General features: G+C 40.7%; 1 protein-coding gene across 1 annotated transcript in view; it reads right to left on the bottom strand.

The window, feature by feature from the left end:
- Pkhd1 (polycystic kidney and hepatic disease 1 (autosomal recessive)) overlaps positions 1-14,924 on the bottom strand; it is a gene marked incomplete in the record, with an annotated part of 446,270 nt that overhangs the window by 271,064 nt on the left and 160,282 nt on the right.

Genomic DNA, 14,924 nt, shown 5'->3' with positions numbered 1-14,924 from the left:
GATGAGCACAAACTGTCATATTTTTACCAGCCTGCCTTTCCCAGCAGGATTCACCGTCTTTTAAGTCACACTGCATAAAGAGACTCAGGAACAAGTGCTTCCAGAACTGCTTTGGAAAGTGGCAGGAATGTCAGATAAGGTTGTTCAAAGCAAGGGAAAGTATTTTGAGCAAGTTTACTGGCAATGTGTCCTTTATTGCAATAATTTTTTAATTTTAACACTCACTGTATATTTTCATCGAATTGTGTACTTTGGGTCGGTTCTAATTTCATCAGTTAAAAACAGAAGTAGCATGGTGTTCTATCAGAGTTTTAGAAGGATTGCATGAGATAATATTTATGAAACGTATAGCTTGAATCTTATGGCATAATAAACCTTCAATATATTAGTCTTTTTTTCTTCCATGCATCACATTATTTATTGAGGATGAGATTTTAATATTTTTTTATTTTTCCAAAAAGAAAAAATGGTAGACTGTGATATAGAATCTATAACTAATTTCCCACAGGGGGACATTAACAAACCTCGCAAATCACATAAGCAGGATGGAAAATGAAACTATTTTGGAATGGTTGCCTTCAGTCTAGATGTCTTAAATGATCCCTTCAAACTCTAAAACTGGGTGATTCTAGGACAGGATTGTGAAACAAACTCAAAGAAAGAACTGGTGACTCTAGATATCTTGGTGTGTATTATACTCTGGCAAACCCATAGCAAGCACACCAGTCCTTAACTACATGAGATTTAAGAAAGCCGTCTGCCTCACAGTTTATGAGGGATTAGTCCAGCAAGGGTCAAGGCAGATATTATTTAAGGCATTATCGAAAGCAATATTTCAGAAAATACATGGCTTACTCCCAACTTATTTCTCTACCCTCAGTGCATTTCCTTCCTCCTTTGTAATAGATTATAATTTACCAGCTCACAGCAAACTTCTGTCCTCCCTTGTTGCACTAAAGTAAAGCAATAATACTTGGATCTCTAACTACAGGGGTGGCCAACAATAAATCATTTTCAAATTATTTTAAACCCTCCTCTTTATTTGTCTGTGTGTGTGTGCAGGCACTTGTACCAATAATGTTGTTCTAAGCTTAGAAAGGTCTTTGGGTTAACGATATAATTTCTGAAGTTTACTCAGGCAATAATTTTATTTAAAAAAAATTTTGCAGAGTTCAAAATTTCTAATTATAGGGCAGGTGAAAATTAAGACATAAATCATCTCGAAAGAAAATAATTTCAATTTTAGTCCTTATTTGTGTATCTTAACCTTTGGGAACAATAAAATGAAATAAAGTTTAGTTATATGTATATGCATATGTGTGAATTTCTCTGACCCATTCTTGATTGTCTATATAGAAAAATCTTTACCATGCATAGAAAAATGTTTATCAAAGATAAAACACTATCAAACTCTGTGATCGGTTGTTACATACTCAGTCAATATGTAATAATTATGTATCTACCAACATACAAGCTACACATGGCAAAACCAACAGTAGTGATGAAAAACATATTTTTCAACTAATTATTTATATTGTCAAGTCAGAATGAATGAAAAAATTACAGAATCTTGAAGTGCATATTTAATTTACATCCTTTCCCATATTGAGGGAGCCTCTAGAAGGTCATAACTTTTCTGATAACATTCACTCTCACCACAAAAATTATTATATCTCTGCACATAAAACTAAATGGCAATCCTGGATGTTTCATGAATGCGGGCCTGTTACGTCAGGCCATATAGTAGACACTGACATGTGGATGACTTTCCACCATCTCAAACGCCACATGTCAAAATAACTGTGACTGCCACCTGAACGAGATGCTCTACAAACAGCTCCCATTGTTCTAACAACTCCCTGTTGTATTCTTTTTTAATTTTTTTTTTCAGCTGAGGCTTTTATCTTCATTCCTTCTTTGTCCATTAACGCGAAGTATTTCCCTAGAGTACTAAGTAATCAAGCCCTGAGTCCCTTTCCTGACTTTTCCAAATTCTCTGTAACTTGATCCTTCTTTATAGTTCCTGACTTCTTAACAAGTTTTCTTCTCCAGAAAGCTCCGCCTCTTTACCTCTCCTCATTTAACAGAACATCCCTACCTCTACTCCTTTGCCAGTTTTGTCCGTTCCACCTGCGTACCCTGCTGCCTACTTTCACCGATCCTTCCAAAACACAGCTCAAACCCCACCTCTTCCAATGACTGTCACCAGCTTCCTCCTTCAGATGCAAATTCTGCACCTCTTCCACCAGCACTTCTAAAGATGTGTGATCCTTCCTCAAGCAGAAGCTAGAGGTACAGATAGGAATGAAGCATAGCAAATTCTACGGGTAGCTGTTGAGCCATTTGTCTGAGTTGCTTCGCCTAAGAAAAGAGCTCACACAGAGAAGCAGATAAGTAAGAAGAGGATTTCATGGCACCTGTCTGAGATACCAGCCCTCTCCTGACCACAGGGACCAAACTTGCCCTAGGGGAAGAGCGTGAAGGAACTCTGCAAGTGGCTTTTGTACCTTATGCTCCTCTGCATAGGATCCTCCTGTCAGGCTTTGCTCCATTTCTTAGAATGATGTTTAACTTGATTCCTGAGGAAGCTTCCAACCCCTCCCGACCAAATAATCTCTGTACCGTAATCCACCATCTCACCAGGTCTCTCCCTTTCCCACACTTAACACAGCTGCAATTTTATTTCACCAGTTATCTGTTTGTTTCCCGCACTAAACTTGACATCAAAACCATCCCCATTTTTGTCACCGTTATGGCACCCAAGCCACTCATGTGTCTAACACGTACTCAGCACGCCTTACTTAAAATCATCCTAAATGAGAAAAGTCAAAGACAAGACGCAGAGAAACAAGCTCCCCAGAGCTTTCATGTCCAGGCAATTAGGCTGGACCCCGAGTGGCATGGAAAGGCGGTCACCACACTCCACTCCGAGACACCGTACCCTCCCATACTTGGGGCTGACCGTGTGGGATCAGTGGAGCCTGTACCTTTAGGGTCCCGGGTTCAGTTTCCTCATGATGGTCACCAGCAGCAGGGCAGGGGTGAGGCGTCCTCCCCAGCCCTCCTAGACAGAGGCAATGAGGAAGAAAGGCAGAGCAGGAGGAAACCAATAGGAAAGAGGCCTCCTGGTAACTATGGCTGACAAACTGGTTGACTGACTCACATGAACAGTGTCCTGAGAACACCCACAGCCAGCAGACAGGCAATGCTAAGAAAGGCCAGAGGTTCTGTGGGGCCTGGAGGATGCAGGCAAGGACATTTTTGTCATCACTACTGAAATACTTACAAGCTGAGCGGGCTCAGGGGGACTTGGAGAGGCTTAAATTATATAACCTATAACCAGCGCCGTATAGTTCAGCCCAAAGTCCTTCTCTAATTATTACTGTGTATATCCAGGGGTCTACTGGTTGACGTTTAAACTTTGTAAATATATTACAGGAAAAGACACATGCCAAGAACAATGTGTTCAGACCAAGAGGGAGCATTTTGATGAGGCTAAATGGTAGTGCGTCTTTCATTTTAATAAAGTTTTTACTTATAGCTTTAGTGTACGCTTTGATGGCTCCATGTTGATCAACCATTTACGGCAATTTCTGTCACATAAAAACATTTGGTGTGTCCTTATCCACTCTATTGACCTGCTGTGGCACCATGTGACTCTAGCTCTTCTCCAACTCAAAATGACCGTGAAAGGTCAATGTTTTGAATCAATTCAGGACATTGAGGCAGCCATAACAGTTCAAATAAGACACTTACTAAAGGGGATTACGGACTGCTGCAGAGATAGGCAAGAATAATGGGATAAGTGAGTCTGAAGCAAAGGGAATAATATTTTGATATGGATTAATGTCAGTAAGTATTTTGCTATAATAATTTTTTACGTTTAAACATAAAATATATTTTTCTAGCAGACCTCTTATCTCCCAACCTTAACAATACCATGATTCTGCTATGTGTTTTTTCTACGTATGTCACAATTCCTAACACAGCCCAGGACTCATAATTACACTCAACTCATACTGATTTAAATTCTTTTAAATATTGCCTTCTGGACAACCACTTTGATGCTAAGTCCCATTAGATATACACCCATGTAACTGTGCAATATCCAATATGCAAAAAGCAGAAAAAAATACACAAACATTTACTGAGAACGTCAAATAAAGCTAGCCTATGTTAAGTAATTTCCCTCTGATGTAAGGGCTGATTTGGTTTTGTCTTGCTTGCTTTTGCTTTTCATTTTTTGTTTTAATTAACATACTGTATAAATAAGAAACAAAAATTCTTCAAGGACAAGGACAATGAGATATCAGAACTAGTAGCTGGCCAGGTCTGAATCCAGAACCAGAGATCTAGACAGCTAAGGGAGTTCCTAGCCTCTGAAAAGAAGTGTTGTTTACTGTGCCAAATTAGCTCTGGATTCTCAGACATTATATGTTGTAGATGCCATACAAACACTGTGCAAGGAGGGCTGAGTGTCTCTCTGGGGAGGGAGCCCTGTACACGTGGGGAGCCTGAGTCCTCTCTCTCCATAGGGCTAGTGGAATCCACGTTAGGCAGCGACCTTCCTTTCTATGCCACAAAGTTTTAAAAAGATACATAAAAATACAACTTGAAAAGCTCAGTAATTTATAAATATGCTTAAATCACAATAGGCTCTGCCCTTCACTGGTAATTTAATACAATGTTTAACCACATTGGGCTTTCAATGTCTGTTAACTAACAAACTGTTCATTTATTCCCACTAATGACTTCTACTCATAATTGTATTTCCTACAAATTATTATTCAAGCATCTCAGTGTCATTCATCCATGATTACACAGTCCCAGAAAATCATTCTTACCAAATGGGCATGTAAAGAAAAAAGTCATCTTTGTGGGCTGACACACTTTAAAATCACTAATTGTCCTGTTTATGCTGTAAGACTTCAGTCTTCATGCCAAGTGAATAACTACCAAGACCTTCCCAAGTAATCAGGAAGGGTGGAGGAAGGAAGACAAAGAGGAAAAGACGGGAGGGAGGGAAGAATCACTTCATTAAAATAACGTTCACATCAGAGTGGAAATAAAGGAACTCACAAAACACATAGAAACATTGATCTCAAACATACATAAGCCATTTCCTCCTCGTGTCTGAATGTAGCTTCTCCAGGGTCTGCAGCAAAACAATGCCTGCTGTCTTTGCTTACATGTAGATAAAAGTTTGCTAAGCACTGGGAAGACAAACACAAAGAGAACAGAGACCCTTCTGTCCAATTCTCACGACTCATTCAAGAACACACCAACGTAAGTGTGACATGTTAAGTGTTCGGATGGAGGGACGCACCGGGGTCTGTCCACGAACAGACATGGGCCCCCTCACTCATAGCAAGGAAGTGGTTGTTTCTGCAAAAGCTTTCCAGAAGAGTGATGACTGAGCTGGACTTAGAAGAACGAATTAGTTGCCCAGACACCAAAATGGGAAGAGATGGATGAGACATTTTTCAAGTGGAATTTCTCTCCACCCTTCAGAGCTACCTGCCATGGTATCTCCCTGGATATGGACAAAACCTGCGGCAGTAGCCTACATGAATGACACCATGCATAGCTACGAGCCTTCTGCACCATTACTAGTCCATCTCTCATGGTCCTGTGGGACCACAACTGCATAGGGAATCAGGTGGACAAGGCACTCCTCCGGGTGTGCAGATCAGCTAGCTGCATTTACAGCCGACTGGCACACACTGCTTCATTGTGATGAAAGGAATTGGGCAGAGTATTCCAATCCCAGACAAGCTTGGGTGCGTTCAGGGTGGTATGGCTGTAGACAGTATTCCAATTCTAAAATGCCCTTCATTGTTCTTGTAGAATAGTGTTAAACTAAAGCCACCCACAGTTATGGGATGGCACGATGAACCATATTTCTATAAGGGTATCAAAGAAGAGCTATTTTCTGGGTTTATGTAATGGGAGCTTTCGATTTTTGCTGTCTTAATACAAAATAAGAGACTGAGAAGAAACAGTACACTGTAAGGTAAGTGGAAATCAGGGCTTTTCAAGCTCCAATAAGAATTTTAGGCTCCTGTAATAAGTACCAAGCCCAGGCCACGTAGAATTTCAGGGGAATGTCCTTCACGGTGGTGCAAAGCCCACTTGGGTAGAAGAACAAGGGCGCCTATGGAATGCTTTGAATACCCACTTACATTCATCATGCCAAACATATATAGAAATTGAGATATCTTTTTCATTACATGGGTAACCATGTTGATAATCATCGCTAGGGTTTTTGCTTTGGAGTAAAGGTGACAAGAGAAAAGGGGTTAATTTTAAACACCAGCTTACTTTTGGAAGAGCAAAAAATATATATTTGAAGTATAAACTATTATAGAGGCAAAAAAGATGACAATAAAGTCACTCCCAGTCTCAAAGCAACAAATTAATATATGTCTTTCTTATCTTTCCTTTCCTATGTGTATATGTTAACAAATTTCTATATTTATATCTTTTCTCCTTTTTTTGCTTTCACTAGAGAATAATTCATTATAACTCAGCTTTAGGGCAAGACTCCTACGTAAAAGTATATAACACTCCTGACTACCCTATCAGAGTATTGCTTGCCCGTCTATTGCTTTGTAGAGCTCTCTGTCAGATAGCTCAGATACTGGGGTCTCTCCTTAGTTAGGGAATCTACTTTCTCTCTCAGGGCTTTGGTTTTTGTTTCTAACTCTTTACACTCACTAGTGAGGACCTTCTCTGCCCTCTCTCTCTGACACTGCCTGATAGCTGCTATCTTGTTCTGCCCCACAGTTTTTATCTTTTTATCTAGTTTCTCACCTTTTACTTTTACCGTTACCCTCTTTTTTCCAGGAGGGTCATAAGGTTTGGTGTGTGCAGTCACAGGGGACACCTACAGATGGTAGCCTCCTATTTGGAGAGCCGCTAGTGGTAGAGTTATGCTGCATGGAGCCCAGGTAGAACTCAGAGCTCTTACAGCTGCCACTATTATTATCTGAGGGGCCTCTTCCTCTTCACTCATTGAAGGACCATGGTAATATAGGCATGGAAATATAAGTTCAAGCTTCCTATCTTCTTCAGAGATTTCCCCTTTAGTTCCTAGCTCTCAACTATAGCAATGACCTGCAGTGAAGAATAGGAGCCCAGGAGGAAAGGGCAGAGGTTACAAGAAGGTGGAAGGGGAAGCCTGGTTGGCTTTGTTATTTTTCGTATGAGACACCTGTGTTCACCACTGAGTGGGCAGAGGTTCTTATCAGTCATCTGCAGCGAGGTGCAAAGCGGCCACATGTGTCACCCTTTATGCCCAAAACTCACCTGATACGTTTCTAGATCATGTATACCCAACAGGGCACCAAAGCCAAACTTCTTCAGATTCATTTTCTCCAACATTCAATGCAGATTTTTTGTATGTGTGTCTTTTTGGGACAGGGTCTCACTGTATACTTCGGGCTGAGCTTGAGCTCACTTTGTAGCCCAGGCTAGCCTTGAACTCACGGTGATCCTCCCGCCTCAGCCTCCTGAGTGCTGGGGTTACAGGAATGCACCATCATGCCTGGCTCTCTCCAACATTTAATCTGGCCAAGTTGTCCAAGTTATTAGCCACAGCCAACCCTTCCACCCACAGCCAGCCCTCGGAAACGGAGCCCGCATGAACCCTGCTGCTGGAGAACCCATGACCTTGAAGTGTTTGGCTACCTCAAGGTGGTAATCTAAGAGACCCAGTCTCCCTTCGATGCCCAGCCCATGCGATGGAAAGGGGACATTAAGTCCCCTCCAATGACTCGCTGCTCAGATTTCTGATCTTGATTTTATTGTGACACTTTGCTGGAATCAAGGAATGTGCCAAATGCTAAGGTGTCATGGTGGTTACCACAAGGCTGCTGCTGGGTGCCGTGAATGCTCCGCGGCCTTGCTGCCAAAACTGCTGCTGGCACTGCTGCCACCTGCCGCTAAAGCCAGCGCTGGAAGGGCTGCTCCCTCTGATCAGCCACAGGGACCAAACGCTCTGTGGATGGGGAGGGGGAAGGAGCACTCTTGGGGGCACTCTATATCTAGGGCAGGTGAGCACAACATGCACACCACTGTTTTTTGTAAATTTCCTCTATGTACTAGAGAGAGAATGCAAATTTTTAATCTTGCAATTCTGGAGATCGCAATTCTGGAGGTCCAAACTCTGACAAAAAGTCAAAGTGTTGTCAGGGCTGCTGCTTCTGAAATCTCAGAAAAATCCATGTCGTTGCCTTTTTCAGCTTTCAGCAACTGTATGTAGTTTTTGATTTGCAGCCTCTGCCTTCTTCCTTAGACCACACCACTCCTATCTGCATTTTGTCACTATCAGCTTCTCGGACAAGCTCCCTTGCCTCCGTACAAGGTCTAACTAATGCTATTATAGTAATCAGGATAATCTCCTCATTCAAGATCTTTAATTGCTTCTGCACATAGTAGTCATGGGTTTGGGGGATAAGTTATGAGCATATTTAAGTGTAATTTTTCTGGCTACTAAAATTGTCTTGCTGAATAAATAGTGTGAAGTAAATAGCTACTGGTAAAAATCTGAAACTAAATTGTGAACTGTATCAGAGCAAACTCTAGATTGTTTAGAGGTCAGCAGTGTTTTCCTGGAACGAACCAGACAGTACAGAGTTTGGATGTACAGACCATTTGATCTGTGTCGTAACTCAGTTCTGCCACTGTGGTACAAAGAAGCATTGGTTAATACCTAAACAAATGGGCATTCCTGTGTGTCAATAAAATTGTGTTCATAAAAGCAACATAACTAATTAGATCTAGTCCATGGGCCATCATTTGCCGATCCTGGTTAAAGAATCCAATGTTAAAAGAAAAAGAAAAGTACTAAGATACAAATAGGTGAATAGTATAGTCCTCTCTGTAGAATTTCTAAACATAAAACCAAGGGTAACAATCATAAAAAAAAAATCCACAAATTTGCTATTACAGAGATCACAGAATTAAATCAAATTACTGAAACATAGACTGAGAAAGAAACAGGCTCTCTCAAGAATCGTACAAAGGTAGCCATAAAGAGTAAAGCCCCATTTGGAACCCCAAAATAATCTTTAAAAATTACAATTGAAAAGACAGCTTCCAGAAGGAGTGTTTTCCTTATGTCTTTCACAGGGAAAAGCCAGCTTTGTACATGCAGAACAGAAGAGCTCTAAGTGTATTTTAAGCCCAGGAAGAAGATAGAATAGACGTTAGTTGCCGCCCAGTCAGGCTGCAATTTCATCATCTTAGAAATGACAGTAATAATCAATCTTTCCTACTTCACAGGGTTGTTGTGAAAGCTGGATGAGAAGAAATAATGGGAACCAACTTTGAACATTTCAGAGAGCCAGGATCTAGGTAAAATCCAATTTTAGCAATACTGAATATAATACTCAATTCAGTGATATTCTTTCTCCACGGCTAGGCTCTTAATAGCTTTGCTTTGATGACACATGGGAAAGAATGCTCTTCGAAGGAAAAATATCACAAGTCTCTACCTTATGTGGTTTTCCACTTACTTAACAAGCTTGAACTTACTTTGGTACTCAAAACTGTAAAAAAGTTGAACCACATTAACCAGTTAATAGACAAAAAGGTTACTGTTGGAGGAGCAGGCTCCAAAGTTAGGCAAACAAGAAAGAAGGTGTAGGCGGGGATCTAAAATGATGCTCTATCACTGTCGTGGAAATGTGTGTTTTATTGTAGGAGCATTGGGAAGCCACTGGAGAATTTCAAGCAGTAGAATGTTATAAACAGATTTGGATTTTTAAAAGATGACTCTGATTCCAAGGCAAAGAATGTACTGGAAAGGGACAAGAGCGTCACGTAAAAAGATAAACTAGGAAGCCTGCACAACCTCCCAGACACAAGTGGAAGGGATCATGAACTAAAGAAACAGTCATGGAAATGAAGAGAAGCATATGGGCTCACGAGTGGTCCAGAAATTGAAATAAACAAGACTTAGTGATGACCAAAATACGAAGAATAAGAAGATGAGATATCAATAGCAACCATTTTTCTGGCTAGTAGGTTACTGGAAAACAATTAACAACTCTCATCCATTTTAGAATAATAATGAGACAATTTCATCAAATCCGAACTGTAGATACACAGTAACAATGACAGTAATAAACATTTACTGAGTGGTTGTTTGATGTGTGCCATTGTACTTACTACTTTATATATTTTATTTGTCTTAAACCACATAAAACACTAAGAATGTTTCACATCACCTCTATCTTATAGACACGAAGACTGAAATCTAAGTTTTTGAAGGTACACCACTGACTGAATGGTAGAGATGGGACGAGGACCCATGCAGTCCACTTCCAGAGCCCAAGTTCCTAACTCTTCATCCAGAGGGAGACTCCATGGCTGAACAAAGTCAAGTTCATCTAGAGAAAATTAACTCAGCCACATTTTAGAGGAAAAAGAAAACCACAGAATTTTTCAGAGGAAGAGATAGATCTTGGAGCGAGTTATTTTCCCTTGAGAAGCTTTGGGTCAATATAAGAGACTGGATCTTTCTGGATTGTATTCCAAGATCAATTCAGAGTCAGTTTTACCAAATGGGGTCTACTTTGGTAACCGTGATGGTTAATTTCATGATTACATTGAGCAGTTCCCAGTCAATTGGCCAAACATTATTCTGAGTGTGTCTCTAAGGTTGTTTCTGGAGGAGACTGACATTTAATTTGGTAAGAATAAAGCAGATTGCTCCCCATAATGTGGGTAGACCTCACACCATCAATTAAAGATCTGAACAGAACAAAATGGCAGGGTCCAAGAGCTCTGCTTCCTGACCCCTTGCATTGAGACACCAGTCTTACCTGGCCTTCAGATTCAGACTGAAGTGTGAGCTCTTCTGGGTTGTCCAGCCACCTGCTTGCAGGCTGTCGTTTATGACATCAGCTATCCTGGTTCTCAGGCCCCTGACCTTGGACAGGAAACTACACAGAATTTCTCTCTGTTGACTGCAGATCTTTCTCCCTCTCTCTTTCTCTCTCTCCCTCTTTGTTGTTTCTCTACAGGACCTTGATTACTATACAGACTCTTTAATTCATGAATAATATAGTCAAAATAAATTAGAATAAGTATAGAATGATAGGAAAGGCTTAGGGACAATTTTTACTATTTATTCTAATAGTTGAGCCTTGAGAAGGAAGTGGTTCACAATCCACTGTTCTAATTTGAAAAATACCTTCCCAGTTTACTTTTTATGCATCTAAATATTCTTCCATAATATTAATATTTATACTATGACCATAACCCTGCTCTTGTTATAAAATAGAAATTTTCTTATCACTAATAGGCACAGCTCTTTCCCCACCACCACCTCAGTTCCAAAAAAGAGAAATTGTGTTGCCATGGATTGATTTTTATAGTCCCAGGGAATGGAAAATCTATTAGATGAGATGAAGAAATGGTCTCTATTGTTATTCTTTCACCCCTCACAATGATAGGAAAAGGATCCTGGATGTAGCTCCTTACAGTCTACCCTGTAACCTACAAAAGCTTAAAATAAGTGAACTAGACCAGCTTGCTCGGGTGCACTGGGACGTTTTCTCTCTTCCCCTGTCAGTCCAGCTGGTGTGCTGGACCCACCACCTCTTCAGCGGTAAAGTCCAAATTTTGTGTATGGTCTTAACGTAAGGAAGGAAGCGAGCAGCTCATCCTTTCATTCATGGCTTACATGAGAATCTGTGACATGGTGTATCATTGCTCAATAGCAACTGTCTTTTTGGCTTGGAACCAAATCCTAAGAAGCCTGATGCCCTAGCTGGCCATTGCTGTGTATGTCAATATTCCTGAGATCCTGGACCCTCTAATTAAAATTATTTTAAAATCTTCCTCATCCCTTTAACACTTCCAAAACAAACAGAAAAATTATGTTATTATCTACTGTCTTTAATTCTAAATTTACTACTAATTCTGGCATCAGTGGTTTTCTTTTCTAGGACAGTGGTTGATTATATTTTTCCTAGGCAAATGAAACAAGTTTAAAATATATTAGTGTAATCAGTCTCTTTAAATCACATTAATTTGAACATCGAAAATTAGTAAAATAGTAAAACTGTTAATTTCCAAATATTTACAAAATGGACAAGCTACCTTTTAGCTTCCTCTTTCCTTTTTTCTGGTTGATAAACCCTCATTTTAAGAAATGCTGGGCCCTCGGACTGTCGTTCTGGCTAGCCGCTCACGTCCTGCTTCAACAAGGGCGCCTGGCTCTTTCTGGGCTGCTAAGCTGTGCTTCCCCAGCCACAGACAGTGGCCCAAAGAGCTCATGACTTAAGTGGCACCCAACTCAATCCCAAGGCTCTGTCCAAGCTTTCCATTCAATTATTCATGAAACAAAAAACCTCCAATGCCTCAAAAGCCTACTGTGAGTCCAGGCACTGTTCTAGGAAATAGGGATCTGTAAATAGAAAACAAAACAGACCAAAAAAGGAAAATACTTGCTTAAATGATGTATATATTCTGCTAGGATGAGCAGCAGAATAAGCACCCAAAAATGACAAATAAGCCAAACATAATGTATTACAGAACGTTAGAACCAAGAGATGGAGGAGAAAAAAGGATGTGAAATATGTGGACGGGAACATTGAGATTTTCTTAGGAGTCGAGTGACCATTGGGAAATACACACTGCCTTGTGTCTGGAGCAGAGGGCCCCATGTCTGCCTCTTTAAGGGAAGAGTTGTACTGAAAAAGAAGCCAACTCAGGAAAGAGCAGAACCAAGAGCTGCAGAGAAGCGAAGTTGTAATGATTTCATTGCAACACCTGGACGCAGCTGTGCCTCCAGTTTTCTTCAGCTATATGAGGCAATCAATGCCCTTATTTTTTGTTCGAATTGGATTTTCTGTCACTTGCAACCAAAATGACCTACCTAATGCCAACACCTCCAAGTATATATAGAAACTTGAAGTACCTTACAATGTGTTTCTAAGTGGAGTTCCTGCTGTACTTGGATTATTGAACAGCTAGAACTCATTTCTAATTAGCAATATACATTTGCATGTAAACACTTAAAATTAAAGACCTTAAAAACAGTATGTTCCCTTAAACGTGTTTAAACAAGTCCATCAAAGTATGGGTTCTACTCTTAATTTAAGGGACCTTTTCTTATAGAGTGTTCCAAAGTTACTTTTCTCCCAGTCAAGTTTTGAGCTGCTGGGCTTCAGCCATTTTACACAGAAAGGTGATATTGTGGAACTTCTGGTGCATTATTGGCTAGAACAAAGGAAAATAAAACACCTTACTCTGTTAGCAATGTCTGTTAAGTTTGGAAGGTATGCAGCTAGAAAGCAAGGAATTGGTTTTAAATCTTTCTCATCCCCTTTCTTCCCTTCTACTTAATCTTTCCTTCCCAGCCCTAAATAAAAACAAAACAACAAACACAGCAAAAACCATTAAAAATCCAACAAAACAACAGTGGCTCTCCCCTTACCACCATTTCTCCTCCAGCACCCACCCACATATGTAACAGGTAAAGAGGAGAACTTATGCTTCCATGGAGCAAAATAGGACACAAGCAAGGGGGAAAGATGAAAAGCCACCCATCTTGTAAGGAAGCCAAAAAAAGTCGGGCAGCAGACATCTCCTTGGAGCTTACTGACAAGAAGTTAATGTAACTCTGCCATCTTTGCCATGTTGGAAGCAGACCCCATTCATGCTATATGGGTGAAAAAGAGAATTATCAGTCTGGGCAAGCTGGCCTCCTTGAGAGGGAGATCTGAAGGTATGTCTTTTCACATGAGCAAAGAAAGAGGGCTTCATAAGTGTAATCACAGAGCTGCCTATAAGAAGGGGAGCTGCGCTTCTTTCTCCCATATTGGATGCTTTAATGTGTAACATATTGGTGAAGCTGTTCATGCTTCTCTGAGCAGAGAAAAGAATGTTACAGAGAGTGTGTATCCAGAGAGGAGATAAGAGTGAGGAGTGCCACATTTGTGGTGTGGGAAGGAGTGTAATCTCCCTCCAGATCAAGGGGACTCTGAGGAAGGTAGCTTGGTTGGAACTAACTTTCTGGTACAGCACCCAGGACCAGCCCCGAGATGGAAGATAAGGCCCTGCAAACCTGTGTGGGATGCCCTGCTGGGAAGTACAACAGCCTCCTACAAGGCTGCCCCGTGCAGGCATCCAAAGACAGAGACTCAGCCATCAGCCGATATTACCCAGAGTGGCAGCAGCATCACCAGAGGCCCAGCTAAGTGACAAGCTTGTTAAACTTCTTGCCTGACCTCTTCTCCCTCCCGGACACCAAGAGAATGTAAAATGGGAAGGACTGGAGAAAGAACAAAGGAGTAGACATTTCACCTAGCATTCCAAGTGCCTCAAGCTAGTGAGATGGGAATGTAAAATTAAGAGGAGACAGCAGTGTTAAAATAGATTAAATACAACTGTCCTTTTAAATATGTGAAGTTAACTAGGAAGCTATGGGAAGTCATGTGAGGCCCTTTGTCAAAGGACAGGCAAAAACATCCACCGGAATATGGACGAAGTGAGTGGATGAAGAGTGTTCTCCCAAGAATGTCTGCAGAGCCCTGTGGTGGAGCTACACAACACACCACCTTGTGTCCCGTGAAATCCTAGGTAGTACTCTGCGGTGATAAATGTTAGGGAAGGGCGCAGGACTTCTTCAACACTGCACTGAGGAAATCTAAGATCCCTGGAAAGGAAGGATTAAAAACTGTAATACACACTAGAAAATCATATTCCAAAGGACCCTTGGAGAAAGTTGCTAAAATTCTGGGAAACATTGAAATTTTAAACAGAACCAGAACAAAAGCTTTTAGCAATTTTTAAATCTCTTCTACTTGATAGCATCCTTCTGTATTCTAATCTCTGTACTTGGAATTTAATGGGTATTTTTATTTGTCCAACCCCATATAACTGTTATATTCAGCCCAAAGGACAAATTA

The sequence above is a fragment of the Chinchilla lanigera genome, unplaced genomic scaffold (assembly GCF_000276665.1).
Source record: "Chinchilla lanigera isolate Chin_1 unplaced genomic scaffold, ChiLan1.0 scaffold00010, whole genome shotgun sequence".
Classification (NCBI taxonomy): Eukaryota; Metazoa; Chordata; class Mammalia; order Rodentia; family Chinchillidae; genus Chinchilla; species Chinchilla lanigera.
Note: the sequence above shows the minus strand (reverse complement) of the source record. Positions and strands in the feature narration are given on the sequence as shown.